This window comes from Elephas maximus, chromosome 15 (genome assembly GCF_024166365.1).
Source record: "Elephas maximus indicus isolate mEleMax1 chromosome 15, mEleMax1 primary haplotype, whole genome shotgun sequence".
NCBI lineage: Eukaryota > Metazoa > Chordata > Mammalia > Proboscidea > Elephantidae > Elephas > Elephas maximus.
In genome coordinates this window covers 78934323-78957611 of record NC_064833.1, presented here as the reverse complement: position 1 = coordinate 78957611, position 23289 = coordinate 78934323, and positions in this window count along the sequence as shown.

Sequence of the window (23289 nt, the reverse complement as noted above, 5' to 3'; positions counted from 1 at the left end):
AGCTCCACAATAATAGTAGGAGACTTCAGCACACCACTTTCCATGAAGGACAGGACATTCAGAAAGAAGCTCAATAAAGACACGAAAGATCTAAATGCCGCAATCACCCAACTTGACTTCACAGACATATACAGAACACTCCACCCAAGAGCAGCCAAGTATACTTTCTTTTCTAGTGCACATGGAACATTCTCTAGAATAGACCACATAATAGGTCGAAAAGCAAGCCTTAGCAGAATCCAAAACATTGAAATATTACAAAGCATCTTCTCTGACCACAAGGCAATAAAACTAGAAATCAATAACAGAAAAACTAGGGAAAAGAAATCAAATACTTGGAAAATGAACAATATCCTCCTGAAAAAAGACTGGTTTATAGAAGACATTAAGGATGGAATAAAGAAATTCATAGAGTCCAATGAGAATGAAAACACTTCCTATCAGAACCTTTGGGACACAGCGAAAGCAGTGCTCAGAGGTCAAGTTATATCAATAAATGCACACATACAAAAAGAAAGGACCAAATTCAAAGAATTATCCCTACATCTTGAACAAACAGAAAGAGAGCAACAAAAGAAAACCTCAGGCACCAGAAGAAAACAAATAATAAAAATTAGACCAGAACTAATGAAATAGAAAACTGAAAGAATTAACAAGACCAAAAGCTGGTTCTTTGAAAAAATCAACAAAATTGATAAACCATTGGCCAAACCGACAAAAGAAAAACAGGAGAGGAAGCAAATAACCCGAATAAGAAATGAGATGGGCAATATTACAACAGACCCAACTGAAATTAAAAGAATCATGTCAGATTACTATGAAAAACTGTACTCTAACAAATTTGAAAACCTAGAAGAAATGGATGAATTCCTAGAAACACACTATGTACCTAAACTTACAAAAGAGAGGTAGAACAACTAAATAGACCCATAACAAAAAAAGAGATTGAAAAGGTAATCAAAAAACTCCCAAGAAAATAAAAGCCTTGGCCCAGACGGTTTCACTGCAGAGTTCTACTAAACTTTCAGAGAAGAGTTAACACCACTACTTCTACAGGTGTTTCAGAGCGTAGAAAAGGATGGGATACTCCCAAACTCATTCTATGAAGCGAGCATATCCCTGATACCAAAACCAGGTAAAGACACAAACACACACAAAAAAGAAAATTACAGACCTATATCTCTCATGAACTTAGATGCAAAAATCCTCAACAAAATTCTAGCCAATAGAATTCAACAACATGTCAAAAAAAAATAACTCACCATGACCAAGTAGGATTCATACCAGGTATGCAGGGATGGTTCAACATTAGAAAAACAATTAATGTAACCCATCATGTAAATAAAACAAAAGACAAGAATTACATGATTTTATCAACTGATGCAGAAAAGACACTTGACAAAGTTCAATACCCATTCATGATAAAAACTCTCAGCAAAATAGGAATAAAAGGAAAATTCCTCAACATAATGAAGGGCATTTATACAAAGCCAACAGCCAAAATCATTCTAAATGGAGAGAGCCTGAAGAGCATTCCACTTGAGACTGGGAACCAGACAAGGATGTGCTTCATCACCACTCTTATTTAACAATATGCTAGAAGTCCTACCCAGAGCAATTAGGCTAAATAAAGAAATACAGGGCATCCAGCTTGGCAAGGAAGAACTGAAAGTATCTCTATTTGCAGATGACATGATCTTATACACCGAAAACCTAAGGAATCCTCCAGAAAACTACTGAAACAATAGAAGAGTTCTGCAGTGTATCAGGATACAAGATAAGCATACAAAAATCAGTTGGATTCCTCTACCCCAACAAAAAGAACATCAAATAGGAAATCACCAAATCCATGCTGTTTACAGTAGCCCCCAAGAAGATAAAATACTTAGGAATAAATCTTACCAGAAATGTAAAAGACTTAAACGAAGAAAACTACATACTTTGCTCATGGATAAGAAGACTTAAGATAGTAAGAATGTCTGTTCTACCAAAAGCGATCTATACATTTAATGCAATTCGGATCCAAATTCCAATGACATTTTTTTAATGAGATGGAGAAACAAATCACCAGCTTCATATGGAAGGGAAACAGTCACCGTATAAGTAAAACATTACTGAAAGGAGAACTAAGTGGGGGGCCTCACTCTACCTGATTTTAGAAACCATTATACCGCCACACTAGTCAAAACAGCCTAGTACTGGTACAACAACAGATACATAGGCCAATGGAACGGAATTGAGAATCCAGACATAAATCCACCCACATATGAGCAGTTGATATTTGACAAAGGCCCCAAATCAGTTAAATGGGGAAAAGACAGCCTTTTTAACAAATGGTGTTGGCATAACTAGATATCCATCTGCAAAAAAATGAAACAAGACCCATACCTCACACCATGCATAAAAACTAACTCAAAATGGATCAAAGACCTAAATATAAAATCTAAAACTATAAAGATCATGGAAGAAAAAATAAGCACAATGTTAGGAGCCCTAATATATGGCATAAACAGTTTACGGAACATTACTAACAATGCAGAAGAAAAACTAGATAACTGGGAGCTCCTAAAATTTGAATACCTATGCTCATCCAAAGACTTCACCAAAAGAGTAAAAAGATTACCTATAGACTGGGAAAAAGTTTTTAGCTATGACATTTCCAATCAGCGTCTGACCTCTAAAATTTACATGATACTGCAAAAACTCAACTACAAAAAGACAAATAACCCAATTAAAAAATGGGCAAAAGGTATGAGCAGACACTTCACTAAAGAAGGCATTCGGGTAGCTACCAGATACATGAGGAAATGCTCATGATCATTAACCATTAGAAAAAACCGAATCAAAACTACAATGCAATCCCATCTCACTCCAACAAGGCTGGCATTAATCTCAAAAATGCAAAATAATAAATGTTGGAAAGGTTGTGGAGAGACTGGAACACTTATACACTGCTGGTGGAAATGTAAAATGGTACAACCACTTTGGAAATCAATTTGGTGCTTCCTTAAAAGCTAGAAATAGAACTACCATAAGGCCCAGTAACCTCACTCCTTGGAATAAATCCTAGAGAAATAAGAGCCTTTACACAAACAGATATATGCACACCAATGTTCACTGCAAAACTGTTTACGATAGCAAAATGATGGAAACAACCAAGGTCCCCATCGATGGATGAATGAATAAATAATTTATGGTATATTCACACAATGGAACACTATACATTGATAAAGAACAGTGAGGAATCTGTGAAACATTTTATAATGTGGAGGAACCTGGAAGGCATTATGCTGAGGGAAATTAGTCAGCTGCAAAAGGACAAATATTATGTAAGACCACTACTGTAAGAACTCAAGAAATAGTTTAAACAGAGCAGAAAATATTCTTTGATGGTTACGAGAGTGGTGACGCAAGGAGGGAGGGAGAGGGATATTCGCTAATTAGATAGTAGATAAGAACCTCTTTAGGTGAAGCGAAAGACAACACACAATACAGGCGAAGTCAGCACAACTGGACTAAATCAAAAGAAAAGAATTTTCCTGAATAAACTGAATACTTCCAAGGCCAGTGTAGCAGGGGTGGGTATTTGGGGACCGTGGCTTCAGGGGACATCTAAGTCAATTGGCATAATAAGATCTATTGAGAAAACGTTCTGCATCCCACTTTGGAGAGTGGCGTCTGGAGTCTTAAACACTAGCAAGTGGCCATCTAAGATGTAGCAATTGGTATCAACCCACCTGGACCAAAGGAGAGTGCAGAACACCAAGAACACAAGGTAATTATGAGCCCAAGAGACAGAAAGCGTACATAAACCATAGAGTACATTAGCCTGAGACCAGAAGAACTAGATGGTGCCCAGCTACAATCAATGACTGCCCTGACAGGAAACACAACAGAGAACTCTTGAGGGAGCAGGAAAGCAGTGGGATTCAGATCCCAAGTTCCCATAAAAAGACCAGACTTAATGGTCTGAGTGAGGCTAGAAGAACCCCGGTGGTCATTTCCGCAGAGCTTCTGTTAGCCTAGGATAGGAGCCATTCCCAAAGCCAACTCTTCAGACAGGGATTGGACTGGACAATGGGATAGAAAAAAATGGTGGCGAAGAATGAGCTTCTTGGATCAAGTAGAACACTTGAGACTATGTTGCCATCTCCTATCTGGAAGGGAGATGAGAGGGCAGAGAAGCTGGCCAAATGGATGCCAAAAGAGAGAGCGGAGGGAATGAGTGGGGTGTCTCATTAGGGGAAGAGCAATTAGGAGTATATAACAAGGTGTGTATAAACTTTTGTGTGAGAGACTGACTTATTTGTAAACTTTCACTTAAAGCACAATAAAAAATTTAAAAAATAAATTCAAAGAATTATATTAATGATTTTTTTAATGAAGATTACGGGTGATTTTTATTTTCCTCATTGTGACTTTCCTGTTTTTTATATTTTCTGTTATAAAAAAATAGGTTGATTTTATAATCACCCCAAAAAAGTAATTAAAACAACCTATGGTTGCTCATCCCGAAGAACAATTTCAAATACAGTATAGATCTGATTAGAATATATTCAGCTGCAAGTATAAGTAAACCCAACTAAAAGTGTCTTAAAGAGCCTTCCACTTCCACTTCGGGCAAAGTCAGTCAGTCACAAGAGAATATTGCTTTACTTCCTAACAGTGAGAATATGCCAGATAACCTACACAATCATAATCTCGGTTTTCTTATGTGTGGGAGGGGGAGGAGTGGGAGTGTGTGTTTTAAACCATTACAGAGCTAAAGGTAGAAACCTAAATAAAATTTAGAAAGTGACAAGCTCCTCCTGGGAGTATAGATACCCACACCGCTTTCTTTCTTGGAGGAGAAGTAGGAGAAGGACAAAATGTAACCAAACCCATTGCCATTGAGTCGATTCTGACTCATAGCAACCCTATGGGACAGAGAACTGCCCCAAATGGTTTTCAAGGAGGGGCTGGTGGATTTCAACTGCCAAACTTTTAGTAGCCAAGCTCTTTAACCACTTCACCACCAAAAGAAAATCTTAGTTTAGCTTCTAGTGCAGTCATATCTATATAGAGAATCTGCCCCCATTCCCAACTCTTTCCCATGGGCATTCTTTGCACACTCCCATGGAAGACTGAGGCAGAGAAGTAGAACAGAAGGTCTGGTGAAGGCTGGGAGAGGGTAGGCAATCCTTGTCCCACACAGAGCATCAGGCGATAGCTGCCTAAGGCTGGAGAGAGACAGGAGAGTTGAGAGAGACCACCTCCTAATGCTCAGGCATGCAGAGCCTTCCAAAACCTGGGGGCGGGGCCAGGGAACTAAGAGCAACTTCTCATACACAGTTCAGCCCTTCACTGAATCCACTACTTCAGCCTTTAAAGTTTGGGGGTATGGCAACAGGGTGGAAAGAAGCCTCCTAGGGCAGGTAAAGCTGGGGTCAGGAACTGAAAGCAGAGAATACCCTAGCAGCCCAACCAGTTGGCAGCCAGCTATAAACCCAAGATCTCCCATGGCTGGAAAGCTGGTAGGGAGCTGTAACACACAAAGAGATATCTAGAATCTCTCAGGTGCTTAGAAATTCAGCCCTGCCAAAGAGAAGGTCCTGAACTTACCCTCAAATCATTTGAAACCAGTAGTGACTGGAATCAAACTGAACCAACAGCAAAGCACAGGCCCAACTCATGTATAGGTTAGGTTGAGTCAGCCCCCTCTCTACTGGCCAGAAAGAAGGACTAGTGTGCCTTCTTCTGGGTTTTAATATTATTTACTTCAATATATACTATTCTTTTAGATGCACAATCTGGCATAAAATAAAAAAATGTATGAGATACTTAAAGAATCAAGAAAATGTAACACATCACCAATAGGAGCAGATCCAGAGATGGAGTAGATATTGGAATTATCAGACAGGGCTTTAAAATAATTATGATTAATGTGGAAAAAGTGGACAATATAACTCAACAGATAATTTCAGGAGAGACATGGAAATCACAAAAAAAAGAAGAAACGTAGAAATGAAACCCACAGTATTAGAAACAAAGAATTCATTTTATGGGTTTATTAGAAGCCTGGACACAGAGTAGAAAGAATCAGTGAACTTGAAGACAAATCAATAGAAATTATTCAACTGAAACACAGGAAAAAAATAAAACAGAGCATCTGAGATCTGTGGGACAATATCAAACAGTGTAACAAAGGAATAAGTGGAGTTGCAAAGGAAAAGAAGAGAGAAAATGGGATACAAAGGATATTTAAAGATACAATGGCCAGAAATTTTCCAAAGTTGATTAAATATATCTGCCACAAACCACAAAAAAGCATATCCACCAAAACTAAACCCATTTCTGTCAAGTTGATTCAACTCATAGTGGCCCTGTAGATTAAAACTGCCTAACAGGGCTTCCAAGGAGTGATGCGTGGATTTCAACTACAGACCTTTTGGTTAGCAGCCAATGTCTTAACCACTTTACCACCAGGGCTCCACTGAACACCAGTTAGGATAAAACCCATTGTAAGAGTAAAAACTTTTCCAGAAAATTCCTGGAAAACTGCCTTTCTCCCTTCAAAGGCTGGAATTGTACCATATGCGCTTCACCAAACTAATCACCAGCAAAGAAGAGACATTTACAATTGGCTTAGACTAATAATACTTGCCCTTGAAACCTCCTCTTAAGCATGTGGTCCCTGATACCTAAACAAAATAGGACTTCTTTTAGCAAAGAAGAAAAAAAGAGTTGTTGGATAGAAAACCAGAAATGCTTGGAATTTATTAAAATGAAAATTCAGTGGGAAGCCACTTCATATTACAACATAGAAAAGATGGACACCCTCTAAAATCTCACAATTGTGTTACTATTGAGTACCTCTTCTCGCTGTGACTTGATTATTCTTATATTTCATCCTGCATCCTGTGCTCTGTGGGGGGGCGGGGATACCGAAAAGGCATCGTTTCTTCTCTCAGTGCTCGCTTTGCAGTAGGGAAACGCAGATTTAAAACTAGTGTCATCGGAAGAACAATAGCACAGCATGGACCTGACTTTAGTTCCTTCACTTATTAGTTAAATTAGCTTGAATAAGTTACCTAATTTCTTTATGCCTCAATATCTGCATCAGTGAAAGGGGCTATTATGGGCCATCCTCATATAATTGTGATGAGTATTAAATAGCATAATTTACTAAATGTTTAGCGAAAATGTTCAATAAACGTTAGCTATCACAATGATCACAAAGATGGCACAGGACAAGTCAGCATTTCATTCCATCATACATCAGGTTGCTGTGAGTTGGAGGTGACTCAATATCAACTAACAATAACTACAAAATCATTATTATTATTTATTAATACGTTTACAGAGTTCGGGACGTATGTATAAGAGGTAATGTTCAAGAAAGTCAACACAAATGGTAAAGCTTAGATACGTCTGGATATGCGAACTGTTCACCTGTTGTAGGAAGGACTACAGTAGTAATGAAAGGCATTTTAGGAAGAATGACCACAATGAAAAAGAAGTTACAGAGACATAGAAAACGAAAGGGAAGAGATCCTGGCAAGCAAGTAACCCTGAGTGTAGGCTTTATGAGCAGACTCTGGGTTTGGGAAATGAAGATGTGAGAAAACTAGGGTAAGGCATGGAGAATCATATACGACATGATTAAGATACCAGACTCTATTCTACAGGCAAATAGGGAATTATTGAAGGATTTTACACAGGGAGGTAGTAATACCAGATGCCATTTCCAAAGGGCATTATGACAACAATGGATACAGATGGAGGTTGGGAAAGAGAGGCACCAACGACGTAGAAGATTTGCAATAATCCAGTTAGAATTAAGGCTATTAGGAAAGCCTGGAAAAGAAGGAGCAAGTATGAAACATGTTATAAACAGGCTTAGTTCTTAGGAGATAGTTCAATTTGAATAATATGAAGTATGAAATTTATGATTAAAAAATTGAAAGGCTATTGAATCCATTCAATTGCAGAAAGTAAAATAAACTAGTAGTAAATAAAGTGTTGTAAAGTAGGCATTCTGCAAAATGCATTTTAATTATTAAATTGACCATTTGAAAATTATTATTTGTAGCCAACAGGTACTATAGAGCTATTTAAAAACAGCCTGAGTGGTTAAAAAAAAAAAAATTTTTTTTTTCAAGATAAATATTTTCTTCTAGAAGATCAGAACAATTTTGGTTACTTTATTAACTAAATTATGGAATTTTTTTTAAGTATTATGTTATAGTTCCATTCATTCCTGGTTGAACCGTTATAAATTATAAGTGCACAGATTATGAATTAATGAAGTTTTAAGATACCTAGTCTTGACCTATTGCTAAAATGTAAATTTCTCTCATATGTTTTCTCTTTGAGATAAAATAAAACTCTTCATAAGACTTTCTTTAACTTTATAGTTAGAATGTGGTGCCAAAGGAGAATACAAGTGTTTTCTAGATTCGTCACTCAAATTATAAATGAAGTAGCATTTCCTCTTGGACAAAATCTGTTTCTGCATTAATTTTGGTGCTTTGACAATACCTTGTGTCTCTCTTTCACGACTTTTCCCATCAATCCATTTCCAGCAGTCTGTCAGGGTTGTTCACTAATACTGACTCTACGTGAACCTAATCAGTCATACGCTTCATCCCCATTTCACAGAAAACTCTTTAGGCAAATTCTTTAATATATAATGTCATTCAAAAGTAATTTTTATACAAAATTTATTATGTGTATTCTTAGCTGTCATAACTGACAATGGAAATTTTTTTCCTTCTTATGCTTTTCTACAATGCAGCTAAAAACACTTGAAACTATAACCTGAAATTTATAGCTTGCAGACGATTCCTAAAAGGTTTATCAAGCATCTAGCAATCCCATATTACAATTTTCATAACATTTTAATACTCTCATCCACTTTATTAAAGGAGCCAAAAGAGTGTGAGACAGTATAAACTAGTTAAAAGCGCTTTAAAGCAGGAACAGGGTTTGGTCTCAGCTCTACCTCTAGTTGCACTTCCTTGAATTGTCCATTTGAGAGTTTTGTGTGTCCACTTGCATATCCTAAGCTGGGGATATAACCACAGCAATGGACTCATACATACCAATGATCATGAGGATGGCACAGGATCGGCAACATTTCCATTTGTTACACATAAGGTCACAGTTAGTTGGAGCTGGCTAGATGGCAACTAATGGCAACAATTAATTGGGAATAATGGTTCTTGGGTCTACTTTGACACAAATGATGCTGTGTGAATAAATTCAACAAATTGTCTAAAGAATGTAAGTGAAAGGAAAATACTCCCTACTTTATAATCATGACCGTTAGGTCATCTACTACTTTGCAATAATAAATAGAGAGTAACTTCTGAATCTCTACCTTTTTCCAATATCTTTCAACTGTACTTCTTAATATTAGCTGATTTCTGACGCAAAATGCTCTAGGTAGCAGCAGAGTTTCCTTCGGCTACTACCATTTCTTCTTTGCTTTGTATTCATACACAGCAATGCCAATGCTATCCATTAGAGATTAAGCAATTAAATATGTCTGCTAGATACATGAAGTCCTTGGATGGTGCAAATAGTTAAGCACTCCACTACTAGAAGAAAGGTTGGTGGTTCTAACCCACACAGAGGCACCTCGGAAGACAGGTGTGGTGATCTGCTTCTAAAAGGCCACAGCCTTGAAAGCCCTACAGAGAACAGTTCTACTGTGTACACATGGGGTAACCAGGAGTTGGAATTTACTTGATGGCAACTAACAGCAACAACAGTAGCTAGTTACTTTCCTCTGCCAACTGCAATCTTTTAGAACACCTCCCTAACTCTCCACCAGAAAGGCTACTTTGCCATTCAAAAACGTTTACATAAAACACCAAACTTAAAGATTTTACCACCCCTAGAACAACAAAGCCAAAATAGAAAAAAAAAATTTAAAGATGAATCTATGTGTGTGTGTGTGTGTGTATAAAATCAAACCAAGCCGTTGCTGTCGAGTAGATTCCGACTCATAGCAACCATACAGTACAGAGTAGAACTGACTGCTCTATAGAGTTTCCAAGAAGTGCCTGGTGGATTCCAACTGCCAACCTTTTCGTTAGCAGTCGTAGCTCTTAACCACTACGCCACCAGCGTTTCTATATGAAATTATATATGTAGGAACCCTGGTGGCGTAGTGGGTAAAGAGGAGTTTGGCTGGTAACCAAAAGGTTGGCAGTTCAAATCCATCAGGTGGCACTCCTTGGAAACCCCACGGGGCAGTTCTACTCTGTCCTATAGGATCACTGTGAGTCAGAATCTGCTCTACAGCAATGGGTTTGGTATACATGCACTGACTTTGAATTCACGTTGGAACCTTTTTTTCTTTTTCTTTTCACTTTTTTTTCTTCTTTTAAATGCTACACACTCCCAGTTACTCTCCCCTAATGAGACACCCCACTCTCTCCCTCCACTCTCTCCTTTCTTGTCCATTGTGCCAGCTTCTAACGCTTTCCACCCTCTCATCTCCCCTCCAGGCAGGAGATGCCAACATAGTCTCAAGTGTCCACCTGATCCAAAAAGCTCACTCCTCACCAGCATCCCTCTCCAACCCATTGTCCAGTCCAATTCATGTCTGAAGAGTTGGCTTCAGGAATGGTTCCTGTCCTGGGGCAACGGAATGTCTGGGGGCCATGACCACCGAGGTCCTACTAGTCTCAGTCAGACCATTAAGTCTGGTCTTATGAGAATTTGGGTCCTGCATCCCACTGGTCTCCTGCTCCCTCAGAGGTTCTCTGTTGTGCTCCCTATCAGGGCAGTCACCGGTTGTAGCCAGGCACCATCTAGTTCTCCTGGTCTCAGGATGATGTAGTTTCTGGTTCATGTGGCCCTTTCTGTCTCTTGGGCTCGTAATTGCCTTGTGTCCTTGGTGTTCCTCATTCTCCTTTGATCCAGGTGGGTTGAGACCAATTGACGCATCTTAGATGGCTGCTTGCTAGCATTTAAGACCCCAGACACCACTCTTCAAAGTGGAATGCAGAATGTTTTCTTAATAGATTTTATTATGCCAATTGACTTAGATGTCCCCTGAAACCATGGTCCCCAGACCCCTGCCCCCACTATGCTGGCCTTCGAAGCATTCAGTTTATTCAGGAAACTTCTTTGCTTTTGGTTTAGACCAGCTGTGCTGACATCCCCTATATTGTGTTCTGTCTTTCCCTTCACCGAAAGTAGTTCTTACCTACCATGTAATTAGTGAATACCCCTCTCCTACCCCCGCTTTTGTAACCACAAAAGAATGTTTTCTTCTCAGTTTAAACTATTTCTCAAGTTCTTATAATAGTGGTCTTATACAATATTTGTCCTTTTGCAACTGACTAATTTCACTCAGCATAATGCCTTCCAGGTTCCTCCATGTTATGAAATGTTTCGCAGATTCCTCACTTTTCTTTATTGATGCATGGTATTCCATTGTGTGAATATACCATAATTTATTCATCCATTCATCCATTGCTGGGCACCTTGGTTGCTTCCATGTTTTTGCTATTGTAAACAGTGCTGCAATAAACATGGGTGTGCATATATCTGTTTGTGCAAAGGCTCTATTTTCTCTAGGATAAATTGCAAGAAGTGGGATTGCTAGATGGTATGGTAGTTCTATTTCTAGCTTTTTAAGGAAGCGCCAAATTGATTTCCAAAGTGGTTGTACCATTTTACATTCCCACCAGCAGTATATAAGAGTTCCTATCTCTCCACAGCCTTTCCAACATTTATGCTTTTGTGTTTTTTGGATAAATGCCAGCCTTGTTGGAGTGAGATGAAATCTCATTGTGGTTTTGATCTGCCTTTCTCTAATGGCTGATGATCGTGAACATTTCCTCATATATCTGTTAGCTACCTGAATGTCTTCTTTAGTGAAGTGTCTATTCATATCTTTTGCCCATTTTTTAATTGGGTTATTTGTCTTTTTGCAGTTGAGTTTTTTGCAGTATCATGTAGATTTTAGAGATCAGGGGCTGATCAGAAATGTCATAGCTAAAAACTTTTTCCCAGTCTGTAGGTAATCTTTTTACTCTTTTGGTGAAGTCTTCGGATGAGCATGAGTGCTTGATTTTTAGGAGCTCCCAGTTATCTAGTTTTTCTTCTACATTCTTTATAACGTTTTGCATACTGTTTATGCCATGTATTAGGGCTCCTAACGTTGTCCCTATTTTTTCTTCCATGACTTTTATCATTTTAGATTTTATATTTAGGCCTTTGATCCATTTTGAGTTAGTTTTTGTGCATGGAGTGAGGTATGGGTCTTGTTTCATTTTTTTGCAGATGGATATCCAGTTCTGCCAGCACCATTTGTTAAGAGGACTGTCTTTTCCCCATTTAACTGTTTGGGGCCTTTGTCAAATATCAACTGTTCATATGTGGGTGGATTTATGTCTGCATTCTCAATTCTGTTCCATTGGTCCATGTATCTGTTGTTGTACCAGTACCAGGCTGTTTTGACTACTGTGGTGGTATAACAGGTTCTAAAATCAGGTAGAGTGAGGCCCCCCACTTAGTTCTCCTTTTTCAGCAATGTTTTACTTATACGGTGCCTGTTCCTCTTCCATATGAAGTTGGTGATTTGTTTCTCCATCTCATTAAAGAATGTCCTTGGGATTTGGATGTGAATTGCATTAAATGTATAGATCGCTTTTGGTAGAATAGACATTTTTACAATGTTAAGTCTTCCTATCCACAAGCAAGGTATGTTCTTCCACTTATGTAAGTCTCTTTTGGTTTCTTGCAGAAGTGTACTGTAGTTTTCTTTATATAAGTCTTTTACATCTCTGGTAAGATTTGTTCATGTTGGAATCTTGGTGGGAGCTCTTAAAGCTTTCAAGATTCTGATCTTTACTTTCTAATCTGAGATTCCCATTGGGCTTTCACACTGTTGCTCCCAAGGCTGCAACAGGAGCCCGGTGTCTGTAGCTAGAACTTGTATTAAAAGCTTTAAACTCCGGTTATTGCCCCGGCTACAAATCCATGCCTATCTTTATTTGAAGTGCACTAACAGTTTGTTAACTCACAGCCTGCTTTTCTTTCATCAGTGCACACTGAACACTGTATCTTCCTTCATTCAAGCCAGACCCCAGGAGCCTGGCACAGTGTTTATACAGAGTGCAAACTCCCATTTGGCCAGTGTAGAGCTGCCCTTGGAATACTCATCTCTGGCCACAGTTGTGTTTATCCTTGGCATCTGGTTTCGATTATCTTTTTGTGCCTTTTTGGACTGTAATCTGTTTGTTTCATTTACTAAGTGTCCCATTAGAGAATGGTGAACAGGGCCATGAAACAGTGTCAAGAAGCAAAAGGCTCAGCCTCATTCCTAGCCCTATGGCACTTAATTACTGCCCTTTGCTTGCCAACTATTTCTTGGCGTCTAATTTAATTTGGGGACCTGCCTAAGCTTTTAATTGAACTTGGAGAACTCCTTTCAAATATTTATACCCACTTGTGTTTCTCCTCATGCCACATCATCAATAACACTGTACTACATTTTAGATCAGATCCACTCCTTTATTTCTCCCCAAAATGTTGCCATTCTTCTTTTTCTGTTTAGTATATTGCCTCACAACCCTAATCCTGATAAAACTTTATTCTTTTAGAAAAGGTGTGCCCTCCTTTTCTTCTAAATCTTTTCAAGCCTCATAATAGCAGAAGAATTTTACAACACCTTCTCCATCCATAAAGGCTTTATTCACGCACTTTTACCCAACTTGTATCTCACCCTTCTAATAACTTTCTTGTATAAAAATAGGCAGCACAAAGGAAAGAACATAGATTTCTTTAAATTGTCAGACTGACATTTCTGATATTTTATTTCCTGAGCTACTTTTGGAAACCCTGGTGGCATAGTGGTTAAGACCTCGGCCACTAACCAAAAGGTCAGCTGTTCAAATCCACCAGATGCTCCTTGGAAATCCTACGGGGCAGTTCTACTCTGTCCTATAGGGTCGCTATGAGTCGGAATCAACTCAATGGCAATTTTTTTTAAGTTATTTTTGGAGCCCTGGTGGCGCAGTGGTTAAGAGCTCAGCTGCTAACCAAAAGGCCAGCAGTTCAAATCTACCAGGTGCACCTTGGAAACCCTATGGGGCAGGTGTACTCTGTCCTATAGGGTAGCTATGAGTTAGAATGGACTGGATGGCAACAAGTTTTTTGGTTTTTAAGTTGCTTTTCACGTTCTCTTGAATTTCATCAACATCAACAATTGCTTGATTACTCTTTCTTTCTTTCTTAATCTATAGTGTGCTCCTGGTTTTATGTCCCTCTGCAAATAGCCTGAACCTCTCAGGGTATCATTTTAAATAGTCTTTGTTGACACCTGCAAATTCAGATCCATCCTTCTGCAACTACTGCCGTTTAACCCCCCAGTGCTACAGCAATCCAGTTATATTCTTTTTTAACTCCTGTATAAGTATACACAGTACTGTATGGATAAGCACGTGTTAGTGCAAATAAGTCTATGATTTCTAACCTCCCTTGGGATTGCTATACTGTTTATTAATCTTTTTCTTCATCTTTCATCTTTTACTTCTCTTATTTTTCCCACCTACCTTTTCCAGACATTGTTCAAGTTCCCTAAAGCACAGAACCAATACTTTATCATGTTTTCAGTTGAAGACTTTCCTTACCAACATGTTAAATCCCTGTTTTAGCAATAGATAATGATTTTATTCACAATACCTGTAGTAATTTACAAAGTGTAGTGCCAGTGCAAAAATTGGCAAATCAAATGAATATAATAGACAACCCAGAAATACAATCAATTATATATATACATATAACTGAATTTAAATAATATATATATGAAAAAATTCAAATTAAAAAATATATTATTCAACAATGATGTTGGAACAAATGACTAGTCATTTGGGAAAAAACATAAATCTGGATCTCTACCTAATTTTTTACACCTGACAAAATCATCATCATCATCATAACAATCTCCTTTTTACATCAATGAAACCATATCCTTGTTGTTGTTGTCAGGTGCTGTCGGGTTGGTTCCGACTCATGGTGACCTCTACATGCAACAAAACGAAACACTGCGTGGTCCTGCACCATCCTCACAATTGCTGCTCTGCTTAAGTTCATTGTTGCAGCCACTGTGTCAATCCATCTCGCAGAAGATCTTTCTTTTCTTTGCTGACCCTCTACTTTACCAAGTATCATGTACTTCTCCAGGGGCTGATCTCTTCTGATAACATGTCCACAGCATTTGAGAGGTAGTCTTGCCATCATTGCTTCTAAGGAGCATTCTGGTGATACTTCTTCTAAGACAGATTTGTTAGTTCTTTTGGCAGTCCATGATATATTTGATATTCTTCTCCAACACTATAATTCAAAGGTGTCAATTCCTCTTTGGTCTTCCTTATTCATTGTTCAGCTTTCACATCCATAGGAGGTGACTGAAAACACCATGGCTTGGGTCTGGCACACCTTTGTCTTCAAGGTGACATCTTTGCTTTTCAACAATTTAAAGAGGTCTTTTGCAGCAGATTTGCCCAATGCAATGCATGTTTGATTTCTTGACTGCTTTTGCATGGGTGTTGATAGTAGATCCAAGTAAAATGAAATCCTTGACAACTTCAATCTTTTCTAAGTTTATCATGATGTTGCTTATTGGTCCAGTTGTGAGTTTTGTTTTCTTTATATTGAGCTGTAATCCCAGCTGAAGTCTGTTGTCTTTGATCTTCATCAGTAAGTGCTTCAAGTCCTCTTCACTTTCAGCAAGCAAGGTTGTATCATCTGCATAATGCAGTCTGTTAACAAGTCTTCCTCCAATCCTGATGCCCTGTTCTTCTTTATATAGTCCAGCTTCTATTATTTGCTCAGCAAACACATTGAATAGGCATGGTAAAAGCATACAACCCTGATGAACACCTTTTCTGACTTTAAACCATGCAGTATCTCTTTGTTTTTTTTGATTAACTGCCTCTTGATTTATGTACAGGTTCCTCATGAACACAATTAAGTGTTCTGGAATTCCCATTCTTTGCAATGTTATCCGTAATTTGTTATGATTCACACAGTCGAATGCCTTTGCATAGTCAATAAAACACAGACAACCATATTTCTGGTATTGTCTGCCTTCAGCCAGGATCCATCTGACATCAGCAATAATATCCCTGGTTCCACGTCCTCTTCTAAATCTGGCTTGAATTTCTGGCAGTTCCCTGTAGACATACTACTGCAGCCACTTTTGAATAATCTTTAGCAAAATTTTACTTGCACGTGATGTTAATGATATTATTCAATAATTTTGCATTCAGTTGGATCACCTTTCTTGGGAATAGACATAAACTGGATCTCTTTCAGTTGGTTGGCCTGGTAACTATCTTCCAAATTTCTTGGCATAGACAAGTGAGCACTTCCAGCACTTCATCCATAGTCATAGGAAACAATGCTTGATATATTTATAAGTTGGTCACAGAGTAAGTATTCCTAATCATGTCATCAAAACCAGAAACTTAATAAAAGAAAATGTGAATAAACTTGGTAGAATCAAAATTATGTGAGGCAAAAACAAAACAAACAAAAAACAGGCAAACAAGCGAACCAAAAAGCTAAAATGGCACGATGATGCTACTGCTTCATGGTTTATCATGAAAACTAGAAACATCTATCTATTCAGCCATATGGGACTTGATTAAATTATAGTACATGTCTATAAAAATATCACAATAAAATTGAAAAATGAAGTTGCAGCATCTGATGTCTTAGAAAGATAGCTGCTAGGTGAGTATATTATGTGTGTGTGTGTGTCTGTATGTACATGTGTATGTATGTGTGTATGTATGTAGGTGTGTATGTGTGTCTTTGTATGTATGTGTATGTATGTATGTGCATATGTGTGTATGTACATATGTATGTGTATATGTATGTACGTGTGTATGTATGTACGTGTGTATGTACGTGTGTATGTATGTACTGTATGTATATGTGTATGTACATGTGTATGCACATACATGTGTATGTGTGTATGTATGTCTGTGTGTCTGTGTGTACATGTGTGTATGTATGTACATGTGTGTGTCTTTTATGTATGTGTGTATATGTGTACGTATGTGTGTATGTATGTACGTACGTGTGTATGTATGTACATGTGTGTATGTGCGTACATGTGTGTATGTATGTATGTGTGTATGTAAGTACATGTGTATGTGTGTACGTGTGTATGTATCTGTGTGTATTATGTACATGTGTATGTATGTACGTGTGTGTGTGTGTGTACGTGTGTGTACGTGTGTACATATGTATGTGTGTATGTACTTGTGTATGTGTGTGTATGCATGTAAATGTGTATGTGTGTATGTATGTGTGTGTGTATGTGTATGAAGAGCATATACATTATATGTGAATTTCTATAGTAGGATAGTGAAAATAATCTGGATTGTTGTTTTGAATAAATAAAATATCTCACCTTCCATTTCTAACATATTTTATATGCCAGACTCTATTTTGGGCAATCTAAAATATTATTTTGCCATTTTATAAATTGAAAACCATCTTAGAGAGTATGAACAAGTGGCTTTGTCCTAAGTAGTTAGGGCCATGAAGGGCCCTTACTTTTAGTCCAGTGCTTTTCCACCAACATGATACCTGATACTAAAGAGAAGATAATAATTTCAGCCCAACCAGTTATTTTCTATCTCTAGTAAGGCAAGGGACTTTCTCGGTAGTGCCAACAGTTAATGCGCTGGGCTGCTAAGCAAATGGTAGACGTTCAAGTCCACCTAGAGGCACTTCAGAAGAAAGGTCTGACGATCTACTTCTGAGAAAAATCAGTCATTGAAAACCCTGTGGAGCACAGTTCTACTCTGACACACATGGGGTTACCATGAGTAAGAATTGACTCAATGGCAACTGGTTTTCTAAAGCAAAGAAAAAAATAATTGTGATTAACCTACCAATATAGATTCATTTGCTATAAAGAAAAACAGATAGTGAAGCACTAAAGAAGGTACCAAGGAAAGTTCCTTCTATTGATTGATCTGGAGCCTTGCTGTGGAGCTATTGCTGCTAGTGTACATTCCAAGGATGACATCGGCTGGTTTAATATGGGTGGATATGATGGACTGAACACCCTCTGAGAGATATGAAACCAGGTAACATGTACCTTAACTGTTTGAGAACACTATTGAAAAATATCTTTTCTTCTGTTGCCTATGATTTAATTCCATGAATCTCTTCCCTACCCCCGAAAGATAAGCTTGATTCATACAAGAAATCTAGGTAGTATGGGAAGAGACAAGGGCATTGGGGGTGGTTGTTACTCACTTCCAAAGTGGAGAGGAAAATTAGGATCATCCCTCTATCTTTATCCAGATAAGTCCTTTCATTTACAATGGTGGTGGATTACTGAGGAGTTTTCTTTCACAGTTAGAAGATTCATTAACATAAGTGTGGAATTCAGAAGAAATCTAGAAGTACGGAATCAAAGTTATACAGGTATCCCAATATAAGATCCAAAATAAATCTGAAATGGTGAAGGGGGACAGGACTTAACTTTTTTTTTTTTTAAAAAAAACCACTGTCTTTTAAACAAACCTGTGTTTTATATACATTATCTGCACTTTTAATCCTCATGACAGACTCTATCTCTTCCAATGTCTTTGCAGGTGAAGAAGCCAGCTTAAAATATCTGAGAACACAAGTTACCAAACAAAAAAACACCTTCCTGTATTTTATGACTGACTTCTCAAGTGGGTATATAGAAAATCTCTGGCAAAAATGAGGTATCTAGGTCAGTCTTCTCAACTCCATATTATTTTACTGTGTTCAATAAACATGCCGATTCTTCCATTTCTGAGAAACATCTTCATTTGTGTTTGCTACACTTCTTGAACTGAAGTAGTGCATACTTTCAAACTGATGTTTGTAAATGGCACGTTTATATTTTAAAACCAAAACCAAACCTACTGCCATTGAGTCGATTGCTTTTCATAGCACCCCTGTAGGATGGAGTAGATTTGCCCTATAGGGTCTCTAAGGCTATAAATCTTTACGGAAGCAGAAGGCCACATCTTTCTCCTGTGGAGCAGCTGGTGGTTTAGAATCTCCAATCTTTTGGTTAGCAGCTGAGTGTTTTAACCACTGAACCACAAGGGCTTCTTTTTATAACTTAGGTAAACAGTAAAAATAAGACAACGATAAATGAAGCAGTTCCATTGGCCATGAGTTCTGCAAGTGTATATGGTCTGCTGTGTTATTTTATAGATTGGGTTATGACTCCAAAGCGGCGTAGCTACCCAGGGCTGCCGTGCAGAAACTATTTCTTTTCCTAACACATTCCAGGTTATTGGAGCAGACCTGTTAAAATAACACGCTTACTTTTTAGAAGATGGCATCTGGAATAAAAGTAACTGATAGGTAAACCTTAAAAAAAAAAAAAAAATACAAAAACCCCCAAAGTCTGTTCCTTTCATCAGATTAGAGAATTGGTATTAAGGTGCATGTTAGAAAACAGTAGATAGGTTACAGACACTTATGCTGGTAGATTTAAATCCTTCACATATAAACATCAAGAGAGCACTATCTTACTAAATATTCAAAATATGTTCTGAGCATCTAAGAAGATAATTTTCTTCAAAGAAATAGTACAATAAGGACATCCATAGAAAGGAAGGTGTTGTTGTTAGGTGCCCTTAAGTAAATTTTGACTCATAGCGACCCCATGTAACAGAGTAGAACTGCCCCATAGGGTTTTCTAGGCTGTAATCTTTGCAGGAACAGATTGCCAGATCTTTCTCCCCGTAATAAGGATAAATTCCTAAAACTTACAAAACAAATATATTTTTGTTGTTGAACTATCAGAAGTTTCTTATTTCTATATTTTTTCTTTTTTTAGTGTAGCGCCACCTCAGCCCACACTAAGTGTATAGAATGAGATATGAATAAATTTCTTGCTACACTGTTAACTTGGGTCATTTTGTTTAAGAAACTGAGGGGCAACATATTCTTGTCTAAACATGTTATGCAAATTATCAGCATAAGAGGATTTTAAACATGTAGGTAGTGTAAAACATGTCATACTGACAATCTGTACATTTGGTATTCATTTATACCGTCAATTACCACGGTTATACAGCCGTTCTACGGGTAGCCATTTTATATGCGTGTTGAAAAGCCAGCTGTGCGCATGCGCCTGCAGGATGCTGGAATTACACCCTGAACGCGTTACTTCTGAGTTGTGGCATGGATGCTGTAATTCTCCTCTGTTTATAAAATTGCATACATGAGATACCCCAGCAAGGTGAGTCTGTCTATTCAGAATGTTTGAAGCGGAAATATGTTAACATGGAAGGAGTTTTCCCTTTGCTCATTTTAGACTTGGTCACGTGATCGTAGGCTGGCATTTACACCAGACGTTTTTCAGAAACCTCCTGGTAGCCATATTATTGCTTTCTTCAAAAGACAACCGCATGTTGCCTATTTTATAGCTGCCTTTGCGACTCTGTACTGCTCGTTACACACAACCACGCTTTTAAAAATGTACTTTGTTCAATAAATTTTATCTTATAAAGCAGAAAAATATGATTATCATCTAGGCAATCGGTTATTCTGCATTGTGAGATATGTCTTTTAAAAGAAAAACTCTAGAACAGTCAGTCATGTGACATACAGAGGTATCTTTTTGTGAAAAAAATTACCGTATTTTATCTATAAGAGAGGCAATAGAAAAATGCTACTAAAATTTCAGCGTGATTTTTCAGTCGTTTGCAGATGCAGAGAATGTCCCACATTTGCCGGAATAAGGTCTCCTGGAACCAGACTGCCAGTTTGAACAATTGTGTGGAGATAGGACAGATGGACAGCTGTTTCTTTTTTAATCCCAGATTTTGTTCCTTTAATGTTGAAAATGATTTTTAAAATTGTGGAAAACAATGAACACAGACTTTTTTTAAAAAAGAAAATAGAGTTGTAGATGTGGAACTATTAAAAAAAAGATAGCTCTTGTTAACTTGAATTAAAAACCTCTTGCTCATCTTAACTGAAAACAATAGATGTTACTAACTGCTCTGTGCCAATACCAATCATTATTTATAACATAAGTGATATGATCAAGTCTCTTTTCAGTTTTATACAGAGGCAAAAAATACTGATTAAGTCAAATTTGAATAATCAACAGGACATCATCAGTTTCTGTTAGTGCTTATGGATTTTCATGTTTTGATCCCAGACATAGACTTCTTTCTTAACTGTGCACTGCAATACGGATTAATCCAAACTAAAACTATTTTTAAAACCCTTTCGTCCGTATTTAAAACATGATAAGGCCTCTATTTTTAAATTGACATTTCTTTCTTGAATCATAATTGCTTCCCCATATTATAAAAGAATGAAGATTTAACAAATGCTCTAACTAAATTGACCAAAGATTATGAATAATGACTTTACTCTGCACAAATCCTCTGTAATTAGAAAGGGAAGCAAATAGTGTGTAATGAACTAACTATATTTGATATATAAGTACTGAAAATTGAGCACAGTTTATGCTAGCACTCAAGCTAAAAAAACAAAAACAAAACTATATTTATATTCTTTCATGGGCAGAAACCCCATATTCTCACCATCCATCAATAGAGTAAAAGACTCAAGTTAGAACAGTGCCACAAAAAAAAAAACAAAAAAAAACCAGTTTTAATTAGTTGGAAACCAAAATGCCTCTAATAGAAAGATTTTAAATAGCAAAATGGTCATTATCCCATTATGTTACTTCAGATTATTCCAGATAATATAGCAGACCAGGAGCTATTTCTGTAGCCTACTCAGAAATCTGAATTTGTTCTTCAATTAAGCAAAAATCATTTCATTGGTCAGTTTCCATACTATGCAGCAATGCTGATGTGTGATAATTTTATGTAGGAAATACAGTTCTATTTAATGTTTTTAATGGATTAAATCTGTTCATACAACAGTGGTTGATTAAAGAACCTATTTTAATATCTTAACTTTAAACAGACTACAATGCTTTATAACTCTAAATTGTTAGAACCCATTTTTAATTCCTTTAATACTGATAAGCTTCCTTGCCCTTCCTCAGTTTCAACTTTAATTAAATCCACAACACAACCACACTGAATAGGAAAGGCCAGTTTTATTTACATAAAACAACAATAGCAGTAACAATGAATGAATAGCGCTTAACTGACATCAGTCCTAACCACAAATATTACTCTTAACCTCTTCAAAGAGCAATCCCTTTTCTACCCAGCCATATGAAAATACCCACTGTGGTAGAACTCGCAAATAAATACATTTTTGGAAGTAAATCAGGGCATTCGACATCACAGTCATCATTATTAATTTTTTTTTGGTAAACTCAGGAATCCTCCATCTTATCTACAATACCAGCACTGCTTCCATTTTATGATCTCAGATACCATAAAAATTACCCAAGCTCTGAGTTCTTAGTATAGGCAACTAGGAAATTAGAGTACAAGTCACAAAAACCTGGAGCATCAAGAGGTTAAGGGGCAAGATCAGAGAAAGGAAAAGGGTAAAACCGTGTTTTTCAAGCAGCTCCTTTTCCCCCAGGTTATATTCAGACCTCAGGCCAGCCTCAGGCGGAGTCAAAGGAGGAGTTTGCCTGGAGCAGCTAACCTGGAGGGAGCATACCATCACTTTATTAACCAAGCCCTGATGTGGTTGCATCCGATTAACGTCTGCTCACAGTCTGAGGACTTTCAGGGTCCTTGAAGGAGATGTGCACTGGCCACAAAGTCACTCTACACCCTCACAGAGTCAAACACATGTATTAGGTATTTGGTGATCAGAGTTAGATTTTCTAAACGTGGCCTCCACAGAAGTTGAAGTGTAATCCACAATATCTGTTCAGTAGTGGTTACTCTGGAGGCCCTGGGTGGTGTAAATGGTTAAGCACTCAGCTCCTAGCCAAAAGGTTGGTGGTTCAAACACACCCAGAGGCACCTTGAAAAAAGGCCTGGTGATCTGCTGCTGAAAGGTCATAGCCTTGAAAATCCCGTGGAGTGCAATTCTACTTTGACACACATGGGGTTGCCATGAATTGGAATAGACTAGATGGCAACTGGGTTGACAGACAGAGAGAAACAGAGACAGAGACAGACAGACAGACACAGAGAGAAAGAGAAAAGTTACTTAAAATCTAACGTACACTCTCTCCGTAGCAAATTTTCTAACCATATCCTAAGAGCACTGATCACCGGTTCACTGTGTCTACTTTAACCCAGTATCTCTCTTCCCATAACCCACACACCCACACCCACACCCACCCCATCAGTTTGCTATTCTGGTAACACTGGC